At 42.3% G+C, this 18665-nt stretch overlaps 1 protein-coding gene across 1 annotated transcript in view; it reads right to left on the bottom strand.

Annotated features, from left to right (window-relative positions):
- sema3ab (sema domain, immunoglobulin domain (Ig), short basic domain, secreted, (semaphorin) 3Ab) overlaps positions 1-13122 on the bottom strand; it is a 446670-nt gene extending 433548 nt beyond the window's left edge. Inside the window, exon 1 of the mRNA XM_078236002.1 lies at positions 12982-13122. The gene's annotated coding sequence lies outside the window, so the exon portion shown is untranslated. The remainder of the gene's footprint in view (positions 1-12981) is intronic.
- Positions 13123-18665: the final 5543 nt, after the last annotated feature.

Genomic DNA, 18665 nt, shown 5'->3' with positions numbered 1-18665 from the left:
CTTTAAGACAAAGATAGATAGGTTCTTGATTAATAAGGAGATCAGGGGTTATGGGGAAAGGCAGGAGAATGGGGATGAGAAAAAAATCAGCCATGATTGAATGGCAGAGCAGACTCGATGGGTCGAGTGGGCTAATTCTGCTCCTGTGTAGGACTGTAGAAAAAGAGATAATCAGCCATGGATATCTAAGAAAATAAAGGAGGGTATCAAATTGAAAGAAAATGCATACAAAGTGGCAAAGATTAGTGGGAACCTAGAGAATTGGGAAATCTTTAAAGGTCAGCTGAAAGCCACAAAAAAAGCGATAAAGAAAAGTAAGATGGATTATGAGAATAAACCAGCTCAGAATATATAAACAGATAGCAAAAGTTTCTACAAATATATAAAATGAAAAAGAGTGGCTAAAGTAAACATTGGTCCCTTAGAGGACGAGAAGGGGGATGTAATAACTGGAAATGAGAAAATGGCTGAGGCATTGAACAGGTATTTTGTGTCGGTCTTCACAGTGGAAGACACAAATAACATGCCAAAAATTGATGACAGGAAGGCTATGGCAGGTGAGAACCTAGAAACTATCATTATCATGAAAAAGGGTAGTGTTGGGCAAGTTAATGGGGCTTAAGATAGACAAGTTTCCTGGTCCTGATGGAATGCATCCCAGGGTACTACAAGAGATGGCGGGGGAATTAGCAAATGCACTAGTGGTAATTTACCAAAATTCACTGGACTCTGGGGTGGTTCCCGCAGATTGGAAAACAGCAAATGTTGACGCCACTGTTTAAAAAAAGAGGTAGACAAAAGGCAGGTAACTATAGGCCGGTTAGCTTAACTTCTGTAGTAAGAAAAATGTTTCAATCTATCATCAGGGAAGAAATAGCGAGACATCTGGATATAAATTGTCCCATTGGTAAAACACAGCATGGGTTCATGAAGGGAAGGTCATGTCTGACTAATTTGGTGGAATTCTTTGAAAACATTACATGTGCAGTGGACAATGGGGAACCTGTGGATGTGGTGTATCTGGATTTCCAGAAAGCATTTGACAAGGTGCTGTACCAAAGACTGCTGCATAAGATAAAGGTGCACGGTGTTATGGGTAATGTATTAGCATGGATAGAGGATTGGTTAACTAACAGAAAGCAAAGAGTGGGGGTAAATGGGTCTCTTTCTGGCTGGCAATCAGTGACTCATGGTGTGCCTCAGGGATCAGTGTTGGGGCCGCAATTATTTACGATTTACATAGATGATTTGGAGTTGGGGATCAAGTGTAGTGTGTCAAAATTCGCAGATGACACTAAGATAAGTGACAGAGCAAAGTGTGCAGAGGATGCTGAAAATCTGCAAAGGGATATAGATAATCTAAGTGAGTGGGTGAGGGTCTGGCAGATGGAGTACAACGTTGATAATTGTGAATTTATCCATTTTGGTAGGAATAACAGCAAAATGGACTATTATTTAAATGGTAAAAATTGCAGCATGCTGCTGTGCAGAGGGACCTGGGTGTCCTTATGCATGAATCACAAAAAGTTGGTTTGCAGGTGCAGCAGGTAATTAAGAAGGCAAATGAAGTTTTGTCCTTTATTGCTCGAGGGATGGAGTTCAGAAACAGTGAGGCTATGATGCAGCTGCATCAGGTGCTGGTGAGGCCACACCTGGAGTACTGTGTACAGTTTTGGTCGCCTTACTTGAGAAAGGATATACTGGCAGTGGAGGGGGTGCAGAGGAGATTCACTAGGTTGATTCCAGAGTTGAGAGGGTTGGCTTATGAGGAGAGACTGAGTAGATTGGGGCTTTACTCATTGGAATTCAGAAGAATGAGGGGAGATCTTATCGAAACATATAAAATTATGAAGGGAATAGATAAGATAGAAGCAGGGAGGTTGTTTCTACTGGTGGGTGAAACTAGAACTAGGGGGCATGGCCTCAAAATAAGGGGAAGCAGATTTAGGACTGAATTGAGGAGGAATTTCATCACACAAAGGGTTGTGAATCTGTGGAATTCCCTTCCCAGTGAAGCAGTTGCGGCTACCTCATTGAATGTTTTAAGGCAAGGGTAGATACATTTTTGAACAGTAAAGGAATTAAGGGTTATGATGAGCGGGCGGGTAAGTGGAGCTGAGTCCACAAAAAGTTCAGCCATGATCTTATTGAATGGCGGAGCAGGCCCGAGGTGCCAGATGGCCTATTCCTGCTCCTAGTTCTTATGTTCTTATGTCTTATGGTCTTATAAAGGCTGGGTAGATTTACTGAATTCGAATACTGTGGAGGACAAATTCTCGGAATGTGTACGAGATGGTTTTCTGGAGTAGTTTGTTGAGGAACCATTTTCGGAACAGGCTAATTTAGATCTAACATCATGCAACGAGGAAGGATTAATTGATTCTCTTGTTGTAAAGGAACCTTTATGGAAGAGTGACCATATATTTTCAGCATTATTTGAAAACACTCATTTTAAAACTAGGATCTTTTATCGTCGCAATGGAAATTCTGAAGGTGTGAGGGGCAAGGTGGCTGTGGTGAATTGTGAAAACACATTGAAAGATATGACGAGTGGCAGGCAATGGCTAGTTATAAAGGATTAATGCATGATTCACAATAAAAATACATTCCTTTAAAGCACAAAACCAACAAGAAAGTTAAAAGGTTGCATTAGACCAAAGGAAAGGGCTTCTAAAGTTGCCAAAAATGTAAAACGTCCGAAGATTGGGAGCATTTTAGAATTCAGCAAAGGAGGACCAATAAATTGATAAAGAGAGGGAGATTAGAACATGAAGGGAAACCAGCAAGAAACATAAAAATGGACTATAAAAGCTCCTATAGGTATGTAAAATGCAACAGATCAGAAAAAACAAAATACAGCCAGAGGCAGGAAAATGTATAACGGGGAATAAGCAAATGGCACATTCTATTATAAAGAATGTGATAATTAGGCAGCTTAGAAAATAATGATGGAAGCAAATTACTGCAGATGCTGGAGATTATTTTGGCAGGAAGAATAAAAAAGAAGCTTTTATCTAAATAGCGAGAGATTGCAGAACTGTGAGGTGCAGAGGGATCTGGGTGTCTTAGTGCATGAATCACAAAAAAGGCCAATATACGCAGCAAGTAATTAGGAAAACTAATAGAATATTACTTATTGTGAGGGGAATTGTTTAGGGGGAAACGTAAGGAAAAACTTTTTTACCCAGAGGGTGGTGATGGTCTGGAATGTGCTGCCTGGAGGGTGCTGAGGCAGGATGCCTCATAGCCTTTAAAAAGTACCTATAGGCACATGGCACGTCATAACGGTCAAGGCTATGGACCAAGTGGTAGCAAATCAGATTTGGTAGGTAGGTCAGTTGGTTCTCATGTATCTGTGCAGACTCAATGGGCTGAAGGGTCTCTTCTGCACTGTATGTGTCTATGATTCTGAGAATTGAATACAAAAATAAAAAAAAGATATGCTTTAGTTATGCAGGGCATTGGTGAGACCACAACTGGAGTATTGGTCTCCTTATTTAAGGAAGGATGTGTTGTAAATGTGTTGGAAGCAGCTCAGAGAAGGTTTACTGGCTCTGACGAAGGCTTATCCAGACTTGAAACGTTGGCTCTATTCTCTCTACACAAATGCTGTCAGACCTGCTGAGATTTTCCAGCATTTTCTGTTTTGTTTACTGGACTAACACCAGCAATGGGCAGTTTGTCTTATGAGCAAAGGTTAGACAGGTTATGTTTGTATCCACTGGAGTTTAGAAGAGTCTGAAGTGACTTGATCGAAGCATCTAAGATCCTTACAGGTATTGACAGGGTGGATGTGGAGAGGGTGTTTCCTCTTGTGAGAAAATCTAGAACTAGGACTCACTGTTTAAAAATAAGGGGTCGCCTATTTAAGATGGAGATGAGGAGAATATTTTCCTCTCAGAGGGTAGTGAGTCTCTGGAACTCTCTTCCTCAAAAGGCAGTGGAAGCAGAGTCTTTAAAGCAGAGCTGGATAGATTCATGATTAACATCGGGGGTAAATGGGAATGTGGGATTGAGATTACAATCAGATCAGCCATGATCTTATTGAATAGCAGACCAAGCTGGACGGACCTACTCCTGCTCCTAATTTGTATGTTCATTTGTTAATTGGCCAGTATCACACCTACCGATTCTTTTGGAGAGTAGAAACAACAATAATATTGTTGGTTGATGAGCTGGTAGTGTGGTGGTAATGTCATTGGTTCAGTAATCCCAAGGACCAGACTACTGCTGTCGGGGCACAGGTTCAAATCCCGCCATAACATCTGGTGCAATTTTAACTCACTTAATAAATATGGGCCAGTATTCTACTGCCCAGGGGGATATGAGGGTCCTGCCATTTGAGTGGCGATTTAAATGGCTTGCTGCATCCACCAGGGATTGGAAGACGAGGATTGAAAGCTGGTCTCAGCAATGGTGAGCATGAAACCATCATCAATAAACTATCTGCTTCACGAATGTCCTTTAAAGAAGGAAACCTGCCGTCCTTACCTGGTCTGACCTACATGTGACTCCAGAACAACAGCAATGTGGTTGACTCTTAACTGCTGCTGAAATGGCGAGAAAAGCCACTCAGTTTAAGGGCAAATGGAGGAATTTCTTCATGTGGAGATGCCGACGTTAGACTGGGGTAAACACAGTAAGAAGTTTAACAACACCAGGTTAAAGTCCAACAGGTTTATTTGGTGGCAAAAGCCACACAAGCTTTCGGAGCCCCAAGTCCCTTCTTCAGGTTGAAGAAGGGGCTTGGGGCTCCGAAAGCTTGTGTGGCTTTTACTACCAAATAAACCTGTTGGACTTTAACCTGGTGTTGTTAAACTTCTTACGGAATTTCTTCAGCCAGAGGGGATGAATCTGTGGAATTCATTGTCATAGAAGGCTGTGGAGGCTGGGTCAGTGAGTGTATTTAAGATGGAATTAGATAGATTCTTGATTGGTAAGGGGATCATAGCTTACGGGGAAAAAGTAGGAGAGTGAGGTTGAGAAATTTATCAGCCATGATTGAATGGCAGAGCTCGATGGGCCGAATGGCCTAGTTGTGCTCCTATATCTTATGGTCTATAATTGGGGAGGGGCAAGAAATGCTGATGTAGCCAACACCACCCAAATCACATGAATGAATAAATACAAAACTTTGCACCATAAATTGTCAAAAATAATCATGTCAATAGTTTGGGTTTCTTTTTGTTCTGAACTCCACAGGAAGTTGGAGTTGTCGCTAAGATAATCTGTGAGGAAACAATTGAAATGTACTCCATTTTAAAGAGGGTGATTTTCCCTTTAAATAGTTGTTGCAATGAAAGTTCCCACAATGTGATGCTGTACACCACAGGGAATACATTTGCACTGTTTAATTAATGGAGGGAATGTGTGCTGCTTCTGACATTACAGATATGATGCTGCCCCACTGTCTCTTATTCACAGACAGTCACCATGTGCAAGGTTAGGCATTTATTATCATCATTCATTAGATGTCAATCGCTTTAGCTGTTTGAGTATTTGCTTTGTTTCGGTGGGTGTTTCATATCTGCACCTTCCATCCCTCAATACTGCTAAAATAGTTCAATATTCATGAGTTGGAAAAGTTACACTGAGATAAGTAACAGGCTGCGTGCAATGTTGTAAGTTAATACAAATGAACAAAAAGATATCCAACAAATTCCAAATTGCAGGAAATTGGATAGATTCTTGATTAACAAGGGGGTGAAAGTGTAATGACTTCAATCAGGCCATTGAGGTCGGCCTATTGGAATATGAACTCCCTGATTAAGGACTCAATTGATGGGTCAATCACGGAGTCTTTTCCTTGTATTTAACCGGGATTATCAGTTCCTCTGGCATTCCCCAAGGTAGACTGCTAGCACTCTGTGTGCTGCTGTTGGAATTATAAATAAAGGAATTTTGGTGAAGGGACTTCTGTCTCTGAAGATTTATTACAGAAAGGTTATCAGTGTTAGGCAGGAATGTGGGGTTGAAGTTACACTTAGATCAGCCATGGTCTTATTGAATAGCAGAGCAGGCTTGAGGGGCTGAGTGGCCCACTCCTGCTCCTAATGTGTAAGTTTATATGTTTGCATGAATGTTTAGAATGGATTGAACCATCAACATGATGACAGAAATACACCAAAATTCTTAACTGGCATTCTTTTCAGAATAATCTAAATTTGGGCACTTAAATTGCATCTTGATGAGCACCAACATGTTCATACGAGCTTCCTCTCAGAGGAAGGATTATTCCTACACTGAAATTACAAAGCAGAGACTCTGTGTCAAGCGTGTTGATGTTCTTACATTAGTGTGCCACTGTATAAATTCAGGGCAATGGTTTTGGATTTCATGGTGAAACATTCCTTTGACACTCAAAGCATTAAATAATAAATACTTCACCTCTGTAAATATTATTTGGTCTTGTTGAGATAACTGCAATAAATGCTGCATGGCTCTTTCATTATCTTTCATGTATTGATTATCCTCCGACACTTTTGCATTTTGCATCATGTTATCCGGTATTTATCAAACTAAAATGAAACACAATTAAATGGAGCTGTAAATGATAGATTTTTATCCGTCAATATCAATGAACAGACAAAGATATGAAATAGGAACAGGAGCAGGCCATTCGGCCCTTCGAGCCTGTTTCATTCAATAGGACCATGGCTGATATGTTTGTAATGCGAGTTCCACATTCCCATAAACCCTTGCCTAACAAGAATCCATCGACTTCTGCCTCAGAAATAATCAGCTTCCAGCACCTTCTGAGGCAGAGGGTTCAAAAGTCGTATAACACTCAGGAAAAAGATTTTGCCTCATTTCTGTCCAGTAACAGTAACTCCTCATGTTAAACCCCCTGGTTCTAGATTCGCCCACAAGAGGAAATGTCCTTTTCACATCCATCTTGTCAAGATTGATCAAGAGCTTATATTCTTCAATCAAGTCACCTCTCACTCTACTAAACTCCAGTGGAAACAAATCCAGTTTGTTTAACCTTTCCTCGTAATATAACCTGTTGATTCCAGGTATCAATCGAGTAAACCTCCTCTGAACCACCTCCAATTTATTCGATATATGGTCTGCCAGTGCACTATATAATTGAAGCATGACATCTTTACTTTTAGCGTCAATTCCCCTTGTAATAAAGTATAACATTCTATTAGTCTTCTTGATTTTGTTACTCATGCAGTAGAACACCCAGATCCCTCTGCACCTTGGAATTCTGCAGTCATTCTCCATTTAAATAATGCTGTGCTTTTATTTTTTTTGACAAAAGTGAACAATTTCACACTTACATTACATTCCAAAGCCAGATTTTCCATTTACTCAACCTATCCACATTTGTCTGCAACCTCTTTATGTCCTCTTCACAACTTCCTTTCCTGCCTACTTATTCTGAGTATTCTGAATTCCCCTTTAAATGTCTGCCACTGCTTCTCTGATGATGTAACCCCTAGCCTAATCTCCCAATTGATTTCAGCTCAGGCTTTATGCCCATGTAGTTGCCCTTATTTAAGTTCAAAAAACTAGTCTTAAGCTCACACTTCTCTCTTTCAAACTGGATGTAAAATTCAATTACATTGTGGTTGTTGCTGCCTTGTGTGCCTTTACTCTGAGGTCATTATTTAATCCTGTCACATTACACATTACTGCTCCAATTAGTGACTTCTTTTCTCTACTATTCCTCATCTTCACCCAAACTGATTCTATATCATAATCTTCTGAACCAAGGTCATCTCTAACTATTGCACCAATGGCATCCTTGATTAACAATGCTACCCTTCCACCTTTACCTAGCTTCCTATTCTTCTTGAATGTCATCTACCCCTCAATATTCAGCACCCAATCCTCACCATCCTGCAGCCACATTTTGTAATGGTTGTCAGATGATATTTATTTATTTCAATGGGCACTATCAATTTGCCTACTTTGTTATGAATGTTACATACACTCTGATACAGAGCTTTTAGTTTTATCATTTTGTTACCTTTGTAACATCTAGTCTGGAATTTCCCTGTCTTGCACACCACGGGAATCACAGCAGGAGGGACACAGACCATGGGAACATTGACCTCAGGTGGGATTTTCCAGTCTTGAGGGAGCTCAGCTGGAATATCCCTCCCCCGTCTTGATTCTTAAGTTTATTTATTAAGTTTGCCGATGATACAAAGATAGGTGGAGGGGCAGGTAGTATTGAGGAGGTGGGGAGGCTGCAGAAAGATTTAGACAGTTTAGGAGAGTGGTCCAAGAAGTGGCTGATGAAATTCAACGTGGGCAAGTGCGAGGTTGTACACTTTGGAAAAAAGAATAGAGGCATGGACTATTTTCTAAACGGTGACAAAATTCATAATGCTAAAGTGCAAAGGGACTTGGGAGTCCTAGTCCAGGATTCTCTAAAGGTAAACTTGCAGGTTGAGTCCGTAATTAAGAAAGCAAATGTAATGTTGTCATTTATCTCAAGAGGCTTGGAATACAAAAGCAGGGATGTACTTCTGAGGCTTTATAAAGCACTGGTTAGGCCCCATTTGGAGTACTGTGAGCAATTTTGGGCCCCACACCTCAGGAAGGACATACTGGCACTGGAGCGGGTCCAGCGGAGATTCACACGGATGATCCCAGGAATGGTAGGCCTGACATACGATGAACGTCTGAGGATCGTGGGATTATATTCATTGGAGTTTAGGAGGTTGAGGGGAGATCTGATAGAAACTTACAAGATAATGAACGGCTTAGATAGGATGGACGTAGGGAAGTTGTTTCCATTAACAGGGGAGACTAGGACGCGGGGGCACAGCCTTAGAATAAAAGGGAGTCACTTTAGAACAGAGATGAGGAGAAATTTCTTCAGCCAGAGAGTGGTGGGTCTGTGGAATTCATTGCCACAGAGGGCTGTGGAGGCCGAGACGTTGAGCGTCTTCAAGACAGAAATTGATAAATTCTTGATTTCTCGAGGAATTAAGGGCTATGGGGAGAGAGCGGGTAAATGGAGTTGAAATCAACCATGATTGAATGGTGGAGTGGACTCGATGGGCCGAATGGCCTTACTTCCGCTCCTATGTCTTATGGTCTTATGGTCTTATTAATCACAACGAGGCTTACATTAACACTGCAATGAAGTTCTTGGTGCATTCTTAGATGTTTTCTCTCTTTCCCTTCCTGCCACCCCCTGACTCTCCTTTCCCAAATGTTCCTCTCTTTTGCTGCATGATGGCTGCAACTATCATGAAAGTGAGGTTTTGTTTTCATATGAATATGCAAATTTACTAAAATACAGCTTTTGTTACAAATGTCACATCACAGTCAGGAAAAAAAAAGTACTTTTACTACAAAATCCTCTTTTCCTCTGAACACGTGCCTCTATGTCATACCAGATTGCTGCCTTGCTGAGTGCATATACGTGATGGGAAGAAGATCCCCAATCTCCATGTCTGTCTACTAACTCCTAGAAATGTCCATTTGTATTGTAATGCTTACAATGCGTGTCTGTATTTTTAGATGGAGTAAACTCTACTTGCTTGAAACAAGTGCATTCATATTTAAATATTTATCAGAATGGTGTTGCTTTTTACAATGGTTAGGGAATAAGGGCAAAGCAGGTATATCCATTAATCCCAGGCTTGGTTTGCTTTTTCTGGAAACAATGGAATAAAAAATGAACATTTTAAAGTTATCCCACTTTATGATTTCTCATGTCAGTAGTTATTGCCTTCTTGTGATAATGAAAGTGAATATTGGCAGGGTCTATGGTTGTGGAGGATATCATGTCCTTTTTCCATCTTTATTCCACAGTTTCTGCCACAATTTTGAATGTTGGTTGATTTTTCTCCTCTGCCAACTCACGGACATTGTAACCAATATTAATTTCCAATCATCAACCAGATTGTAGGACTTGCACCATGTGATTGCAATGAGGAATGTGGACCTTTGAAACATAGTAAATCACTGCAGTCATTCACTCACCCAAATAATCATTGTAGTTTCCGTTCCTCTATTAATTGGGTGTTTCTGGTCGATGCAATGACAGTCTGTAGCCTGTCACAAATACCCCGACGTAGTGATATATTTGACTTCTGGAATCCCACAGAAGACTTTACTCTTGAACATTAGAAGGGGCGTGGAGGTTGGTAGTGATTTCTAAAAACATAATAAATGGGAGCAAGAGTAGGGCCATTTTGCTCCTTGAACCTGATGTGTCATTCAATAAGATCATGACTGATCTGATTGAATCCTCAGTTTCACTTTCTTCTCTGTCCTCCCATAACCTTGACTCACTTGTCAATCAAAAACCTGTCGAACTCAGCCTTGAATATATTCAATGACTCAGCCTGCACATACAAAGAACAAAAAAAATTACAGCACAGGAACAGGCCCTTCGGCCCTCCAAGCCTGCACCGACCATGCTGCCCAACTGAACTAAAATCCCCTACCCTTCCGGGGATCATATCCCTCTATTGCCATCCTATTCATGGATTTGTCAAGACGCCCCTTGAAAGTCACTATCATATACACTTCCACTACCTCCCCCCGCAGCAAGCTCCAGGCACCCACCACCCTCTGTGTAAAAAACCTGCTCGTACATCTCCTTTAAACCTTGTCCCTCGCACCTTAAACCTGTGCCCCCTAGTAATTGACTCTTCCACCCTGGGAAAAAGCTTCTGACTATCCATTCTGTGCATGCCTCTCATAACCTTGTAGACTTCTATCAGGTCGCCCCTCAACCTCCGTCATTCCAGTGAGAACAAACCAAGTTTCTCCAACCACTCCTCATAGCTAATGCCCTCCATATCAGGCAACATCCTGGTAAATCTTTTCTGTACCCTCTCCAAAACCTCCACATCTTCCTGGTAGTGTGGTGACCAGAATTGAACGCTATATCCAAGTGCGGCCTATCTAAGGTTCTATGAAGCTACAACATGGGAAGAGAATTCCAAAGATGAATGATCCTCTGAGAGAAGACATTTCTCCTCATCTCCATCTTAATTTGACGTGGCCAATCCACCTAACCTGCGCATCTTTGGATGGTTTCCTCCCACAATCCAAAGATGTGCAGGTTAGGTGGATTGGCCATGCTAAATTGCTCCCTAGTGTCCCAAGATGTCTCAGTCAGGGGTAAATACGTGGGGTGAAGGGGATAGGGCTTGGATAAGATGCTTGGTACAGACTTGATGGGCTGAATGACCTCCTTCTGTACTGTAGTGATTCTCTGGTTCTATTTCACTCGAGTCCACGGTTATGATTTGTTGAGCTCTGAAGCCCATAGGTGCTGCTCTGCTGAAAGACAGAGCATTTGAAAAACTGTAGCCTGGATGTTGGCAGTTAATGTTTCCAACAAGCAGCCACACGGCTGTGATTGACATGTTGTTGCTGCCAAGGCTGCTCCATCAGAATTTGATTAATCGCTGTCTGTACTTTCATAGCTCCTTCACCTTGATTTGCAGGAGAATGCATAGGTTGACAGGATAAAAAATTACCTGCTCTGAAGATTATGGACTAAAATTGGAAGAGACAAACTTGTCTAGTTTATTAGCTGCTTTAAAAGTGCTGCAATTGCATTTACTCTATTTTCCCAATAGATTAGCATTGAAGAATTGGCCAAGAACCCAGTCCACAAATCAATATCTTCTATTCTCATTCGTGTTCGTGTAAGCTGACACTTCCTTAATTAAACTTTCAAAGTTGCCTTTTCTCTGTCCAGCAAGCTACTGCATTCAGAATGTGTCCCTGTCTTTCCTGATTAAATCATTGGATTCTGCACTAATATGGTTACTGTCCTTCCATATATCTTTGGAATTATTCCAGATATACCAGTTGCAATATCTTTAGTTCAAAGGGTACTAAGTGCATTTCACAGAAGCTCCAGCAAATATGGTTCATCAGTTTAAATCTGAAGAAAAGTCACGAATCGTTTTGTGAAACAATAAGCTGGAGTGGATCACCAGATCTCATTCACACTATCATCAAATCAATTGCTGCTTCATTTAAAACCATATCACCGGAATCAAGCTATTTATGTTTCATTAAAAAATATCCACAAATATTTCTCTTAATGCTCTATTGCATTTCAGTGGGTATTTTGGAATAACTCTGCTATCTTCAGACTCATGCTGAATCAATACTTTATTCAAACATATTCCTCGGGACATTCTAACCAAACACACTCCCCTCAATGCATTGAAATTCTATTACTGCCAAGTGATTTTAGAGAGATAGTGAGGAACCACGTACCTCACCGTATTAATCCTTTCATCATGAATTATTACAAATGGTTATATGATTACTGTCCAATTATTTTATGTTTCTATGACATATCAAGTGCCCAGAGCCATCTTATGGAGCAATGGGAACCTGTACAATATACGACTGGGTGACTAGGATGTACAGGTAACTTTGAATATTAGAAATTAAATCAGGAATATGTACAAAATCCCACCACATTTCAAGTGGAACACACCAAGGAAAATTGATGGCATTCCATTCATCTAGTGGATAAAATTCTAAAGTAGCATTCAAAACATAACTGTACCGTCTGAAATATCCAGCTGAATGTTTGAAAGAAATTCCGACAACATTCCAAGTATTCCATTTTAAGATCCTTGCATTGCCCGTACAGCAAGCGGAATGAACTGACACCTTAATTTGCTTTCTCATGTGTTGAAGAAAATGAAAAGCATAAATTGTAAAATATAAAACACTACGTCCCGTAGAGAGGAAAAGTAAATGATTTATCATCTGAAATTCAGGCCCATCTCATTCAGTCATCTTTCCTACGATGCAAGGATTTACTAGATGTGGTCAGTAATTATCCTCCTTTTTGAAATGGTTATTACAGAATACAATGAAGCACAAACTGCAAGGTCAGTCAAGAGAGGGAAATTCATACAACAGTCCTTTACACAACACATCATTCTGGGAGAAATGCTTAAGAGATTGCTGAGTACAAGCAGCTGTAATTAATTCCATATTACTTTCAAAAAAGAAATCCCTACTCACAGTGCCTGGTTCGAGTCTGCCAGTCTGTTCCTTCCGTCTGCAGTTTCTTCTGTCGGAGTACAGTACCTCCACTGAGTTGCAAGTCGCTCACAAACGGATTGGTCTGATATTACGGAGCCACCCCGGCAGGTTTGCTGACTGTTAAATGCAGTTTGTATTGTTAGTTTTGACAAGCCATCACAGAATGCGCTGTCCTCCAGCCCAAGTGCAGTATGAGTTAACCACCATCCCCCCCCCCTTCCCTCCCCCCCAGGGGCTGCACCATTTCACCTACACCTGGGTGAATCGATCACGCCGCCCTCCTGTTGGAGAGTTTGTGCTCTGTGACCCAACAAGCCTGCCGCTGTCACACTTGGTTCCTATTAAAAAGCCTCACGGTGGATTGTATGAGTAATTGTGTGCAAAGGTAGTCTGGCTGGCAGATGTGAATGAGCTTCGACGGAGCAAAGCATGCAGTACAGATGGGCTGTGCAGGACACAAACAACACTTAGCAAAGGCGTGATTAGAACAACAGCCCCAACCTCCTCCTGTGGGGGAAAAGGGATCAGCCAATAATACAGACTGATTGTGGGCTGGGGAATGTATGGGGCTGCAACAATGCAGCCAACGAGAAGGAAATAAACTTAAATGGGAAACAGAGAGTGAGGAAGGAAGCTGCAGGCAACAGGACAGGAATTCTTCATTTAAATGCTCATTATTCTGCCAAATCCCTCTCAACCTGGTGATAGGATTAATTTCCTGTAGGTTAATCTACAGAAAATACGGCAACACTTTTTAAAATTACTGTTTCTGACTAAAATACACATTCTGGAACAAAGGTTTGTTTCATTTCATTTCTCTCTGACCACTTCTGGCAACTTTTATGCAACAATGCATCTTGTATAAAAGGGGCTGGAGGGCAGGGGGGACTGCGGGTTTAATTACTGATGACAGTAATTGATTAGAAGTGAATTGACTGCTGATGAGCTCACACTTACTTTCTAATAGTGCACAATCATTCACCCACTTACACTGAGGGCAATTTAACCCTTCTTTGAAGATTACAAATGACAGAAGAATCATTACACATGCGCATCCTGCAGTCCAGAATATAATTTATACCACACAGGGTCACATGCTTTCCCTGTGGTAAATGATTCACTTTTCATGAAGACAGCATTATAAATGAGAGCAGGTAATGTTGAGTAAAAATACTTCCAGAGCAGAGTGATTTAACCCAGTCTGCAATCTGAAAAGTCCTACTTTAGATTAAAAAGTTACATTTCTAATGAGGGTTGGTCATGATACAGCAGCGAAATAGGCCATTCAGCCCATCTGGCCGGTGCTAGCTCTTTGAAAGAGCTGCCGAATTAGTTTTACTCTGCCTTGCTCTTTCCCCTCAGCCTTGAAAATCTTTTCTCTTTAACTCGTCATCCAATTCCTTCTCGAAAGTTCCTCTTGGATCTGCTTCCACCGCCCTTTCAGGCAGCGCATTCCACTTTATTTAAACAGTTCCTCATCCTCCCCTCCTGGAATTTGTATACTCCGATTACTGACCCTCCTGCTAACAGTTTTCCTGTTACTCTATCTCTTCTATCTTCTCTTAACCTTGACTTTTCCAAGGAAAATAATCATCACTTCGAAGTGAGGAGAGGTGGTGGCAGAGTGGTATTGTCACTGGACTAATCCAAAAACCCAAGTTCCAATCCCACCATGGCAGATAGAATTTGGAATTAAATGTTTAATGATGGCCGTGAAACCATCGACAACTGTTGTAAGAAAAACTTCTCTGATTCACTAATCTGCTGCCCTTACCTAGTCTGGCCTACATGTGACTCCAGACCCACAGTAACATGGTTGATTTTAAACTGCCACACAGTTCAAGGGTAATTAAGAATGGGTCACAATTGTTGGCCTTGCCAGTGATGCCTACATCTTATGAAAGAAAGAAGAAAATTAAAGTTATTCAGGTTGTCCCAGCACCATTCTTGTAAATCTCCTGAGCATCATTTTCACTTTTTCACATCCTTCCTAAAGAGTAATGCCCAGAATTGAACACTATGGGTGGTATTTTACGACCGTCTTGCGCCTGTTTTCCGATGCGGTCATAAAGTGGGGCATAAAGCGAATAGCGCAATTGGCACCAGTTTTCACGACTGGCGCCATTTTATGAGCGCAGGATTTCCGGCCAATCAGCCTCTCACTGGAAATGGGTGAGAGGCTGAATAATTTATTTAAATACAAGCAAATCGCCTTTTGAATGTGTTTAACGAACCCGACGCTCAGTTGTCCGGGCCCGCCCCCTTTATGACCTCACCGGGAAACGTTCGCGCCGAGAAAGAATGGACATTCTCCCCATGAACCGGGAGCAGTCGACTTGGCCTCGCCGGTGGAACCGGAAGCCACTGAGGCCTCCCGGGGAGGCTGAAGATAAGGGGGGGGGGTGCCTCTTGGGCAGTGCCACCCGGGTACCTTGGCACTGCCAGCCTGGCACCTGGGCAATGCACACCGGGCAGTGCCGGGGGCGGAGCCAATGGGGGAGGGGGCAGTGGGGGAATGACCAATGGGGGAGGGGCACTGGAAATGGGGCTAATGGAGAGGGGAGCCCGCTGCCACTCTGCAGCGATCGGTGGGGGAGGGCAGCTGGACCGTGATTGTTGGGGGGAGGTCAGAGGGGCTGTGATCGGTGCGGGAGGGAGGGGGTCCGCGATCGGTCTGGGTGGTGGGGGTGTTGTCAGAGGCTGTATCTCGAGCCATGGGCCCCCGCAATTGCGGGGGGGCGGGGAGCTACTTCAGGCTGCCTGCACCTGCAGGGGCCTGACAGCTCTCTCTTTGTCTGTCACACCCCTGTTACTGCTATTGTGCATGTGCAGCATCAGAGACCTGCACATGCTCACTATCTCCCTCTGCAGGCTTTTGGGCCCATTAAGCCCTGCCCACAAGCTTTTGCAGCAAGCAACAGACTTGCTCAAAATTTTGCAGCCAGCGCAAATAGGGGTCCTGGAAACACGCCCAAAAGACAGATCTGAAACCCTCCCAATTCCAAGCCCACCCGGCACTTAGAAATAAAATGGTAAAATTCTGGCCTATATATGTTATAAAGTATTACAATAATTTAAAGAAGTACTGCAGATGCAGGAAATCTAGCCTTGGGTGTCCATTTGTGTGGAGTCTGCATCTTCTCCTCATGTCTGCGTGGGTTTCCTCCGGGTGCTCCTGTTTCCTCCCACAGTCCAAAGACATGCTGATTAGGTGGATTGGCCATGCTAAATTGCCCTTTAGCGTCCCAAGACAAGCAGGTTAGCGGGGCAAATATGTTGAGGTTACAGAGATAAGGGCTGGTAAGATGCTCTGTCGAAGAGTTGGTGCAGACTCGTTGGCCAAATGGCCTTCTTCTGCACTGTAGGGATTCTATGATTTGACGACTCCATGAAGTAAAAGCAGAAAAAAAGCTCTGGAAATAGTCAGCCAATCCGACATCATTTGATGAAAGATTATTGACCTGTTTATAAATGTATTGACTCTGTTTCTCTCTCACAGTTGCTGCCCGACCTGATGAGTATTTCTGGCATTTTACGTTTTTAAAATAATGGGGCAGCACGGTAGCACAGTGGTTAGCACTGCAGCTTCACAGCACCAGGGACCCAGGTTTGAATCCCAGCTTGGGTCACTGTCTATGTGGAGTTTGCACGTTCTCCCCGTGTCTGCGTGGGTTTCCTCCGGGTGCTCCGGTTTCCTCCCACATTCTGAAAGACATGCTGGTTAGGTGCATTGACCCAAACAGGCGCCAGAGTGTGGCAACGAGGGGAATTTCACAGTAATTTCATTGCAGTGTTAATGTAGGCCTTACTTGTGACTAATAAATAAACTACTTTTAATGAATTCTTTTGTAGGCTATTCCTATTTTAATCAAACCAACCATCTCATTTGCTTTTTAACAGCCTTGTCAACATTCAATGTGTGTATACACCCCTAGATCATGGACATCCTTTAAAATTGGACAACTTAATTGATATTGCCTCTCCTCATTTGTACCACTTCACACTTTCTTGAATTAAATTTAATCCGACAAATGTCTGCTCATTTTACCAATCCACTCCATGTCTTGTGTCTTCTTCATTGCTTGTGCGTTAATGAGATTTGTGTCATTGGCAAACTTTCAAATAACACCCAAGTCCATGTCTTTAATAGATATATCGTAATAGGATTCCCAGTTTCATTCTGTGCTGCTAATGGAGATCAGTCAATGGATTTGTACCAGTGGGAAGAGGGAACAGGAATCAGCTGGGGTTTTTATTCCCGGTCATTTCCCAATTATTCCTGCTGGGAAATGACTGAAGGTAGATATCAGGTTCAGAGGCAGAATTGGTTTTACGTGTGAATCAGGCCTTCATTTAAACATCCCACCAAGACTGGCGAGATTAGATTTTCCAACGGTGTTGTCCAAAGAATGTCAATTTGGATAAATTAGTGTTAGTTCTTTTTTCATTTAATCCCGATGCAATTTCCCCAGTAACCTCTCTGTGTAATAATTAAACCATGATGTGGCGATGCCGGCGTTGGACTCGGGTAAGCACAGTAAGAAGTCTCACAACACCAGGTTAAAGTCCAACAGGTTTATTTGGTAGCAAATACCATAAGCTTTCGGAGCACAGCTCCTTCGTCAGATGGAGTGGATATCTGTTCTCCAACAGTGCACAGCTTGCCTCCTGGGCTTGTAGAATCTCACTAGCTGTTCTGTCTGGAGACAATACACATCTCTTTAACCTGTGTTGAATGCTCCCTCCACCCACATTGTCTGTACCTTTAAGACCTGGCTGGCTGTAGAGATTTGCATTCTAATTAGTATTCTGTAACTTGATTTCTGTGTCTGTGCACTGTTGGAGAACAGATATCCACTCCATCTGACGAAGGAGCATTGCTCCGAAAGCTTATGGTATTTGCTACCAAATAAACCTGTTGGATTTTAACCTGGTGTTGTGAGACTTCTTACTGTAATAATTAAACCCCCAGTGATAGTTTTGCATGTTTTATGCATTATTTGTTTCTACAGCCTACCAATAGGAAATGAGCTCCCTGTGTTGCAACAACCGGAGCTGTTGATGGAAGAGTTTTCAGACATCCTGAATGAAGACCAAGGACAATTAGCAGCCAATTAGTGATATTTTTTCTTTCTTTTTGTTTGTTTCCTCTTGTTTTTATTTCAATGTCTAGGTGCCTCCTTAACAACAGTTGGGACAGTGACTATTTTTCCTTTATTCTTTCTTTGGAAATGTGAGTCCGTTTCCAATGGAAGCAACCTAGGGGCTGCATGGTGGTTAGCACTGCTGCCTCATAGCGCCAGAGACCTGGGTTCAATTCTCGGTCTTGGATTCCTATTTGTGTGGAGTTTGCATGTTCTCCCCGTGTCTGCATGGGTTTCCTCCAGGTGCTCTGGTTTCCTCCCACACACCAAAGATGTATAAATTAGGTGGATTGGCCATGATAAATTTGCGGGATTAATGGGGAGAGATTGAGTGGGATGCTCTTTTGGAGAGTTGGAGTAGACTTGATGGGTCACTTGGCCTCTTTTTACGCTGTAGAGATAAGCTGATAAGCTGAATTCAGCCAACAAGTCTGTCCAACACTCTGGCAGTTACCATTGACCAGAAACGGAACTGGACTAGCCATATAAATACTGTGGCTACCCGAGCAGGTCAGAAGC

The sequence above is a fragment of the Mustelus asterias genome, chromosome 19, assembly GCF_964213995.1.
Source record: "Mustelus asterias chromosome 19, sMusAst1.hap1.1, whole genome shotgun sequence".
Lineage (NCBI taxonomy): Eukaryota > Metazoa > Chordata > Chondrichthyes > Carcharhiniformes > Triakidae > Mustelus > Mustelus asterias.
Note: the sequence above shows the minus strand (reverse complement) of the source record. Positions and strands in the feature narration are given on the sequence as shown.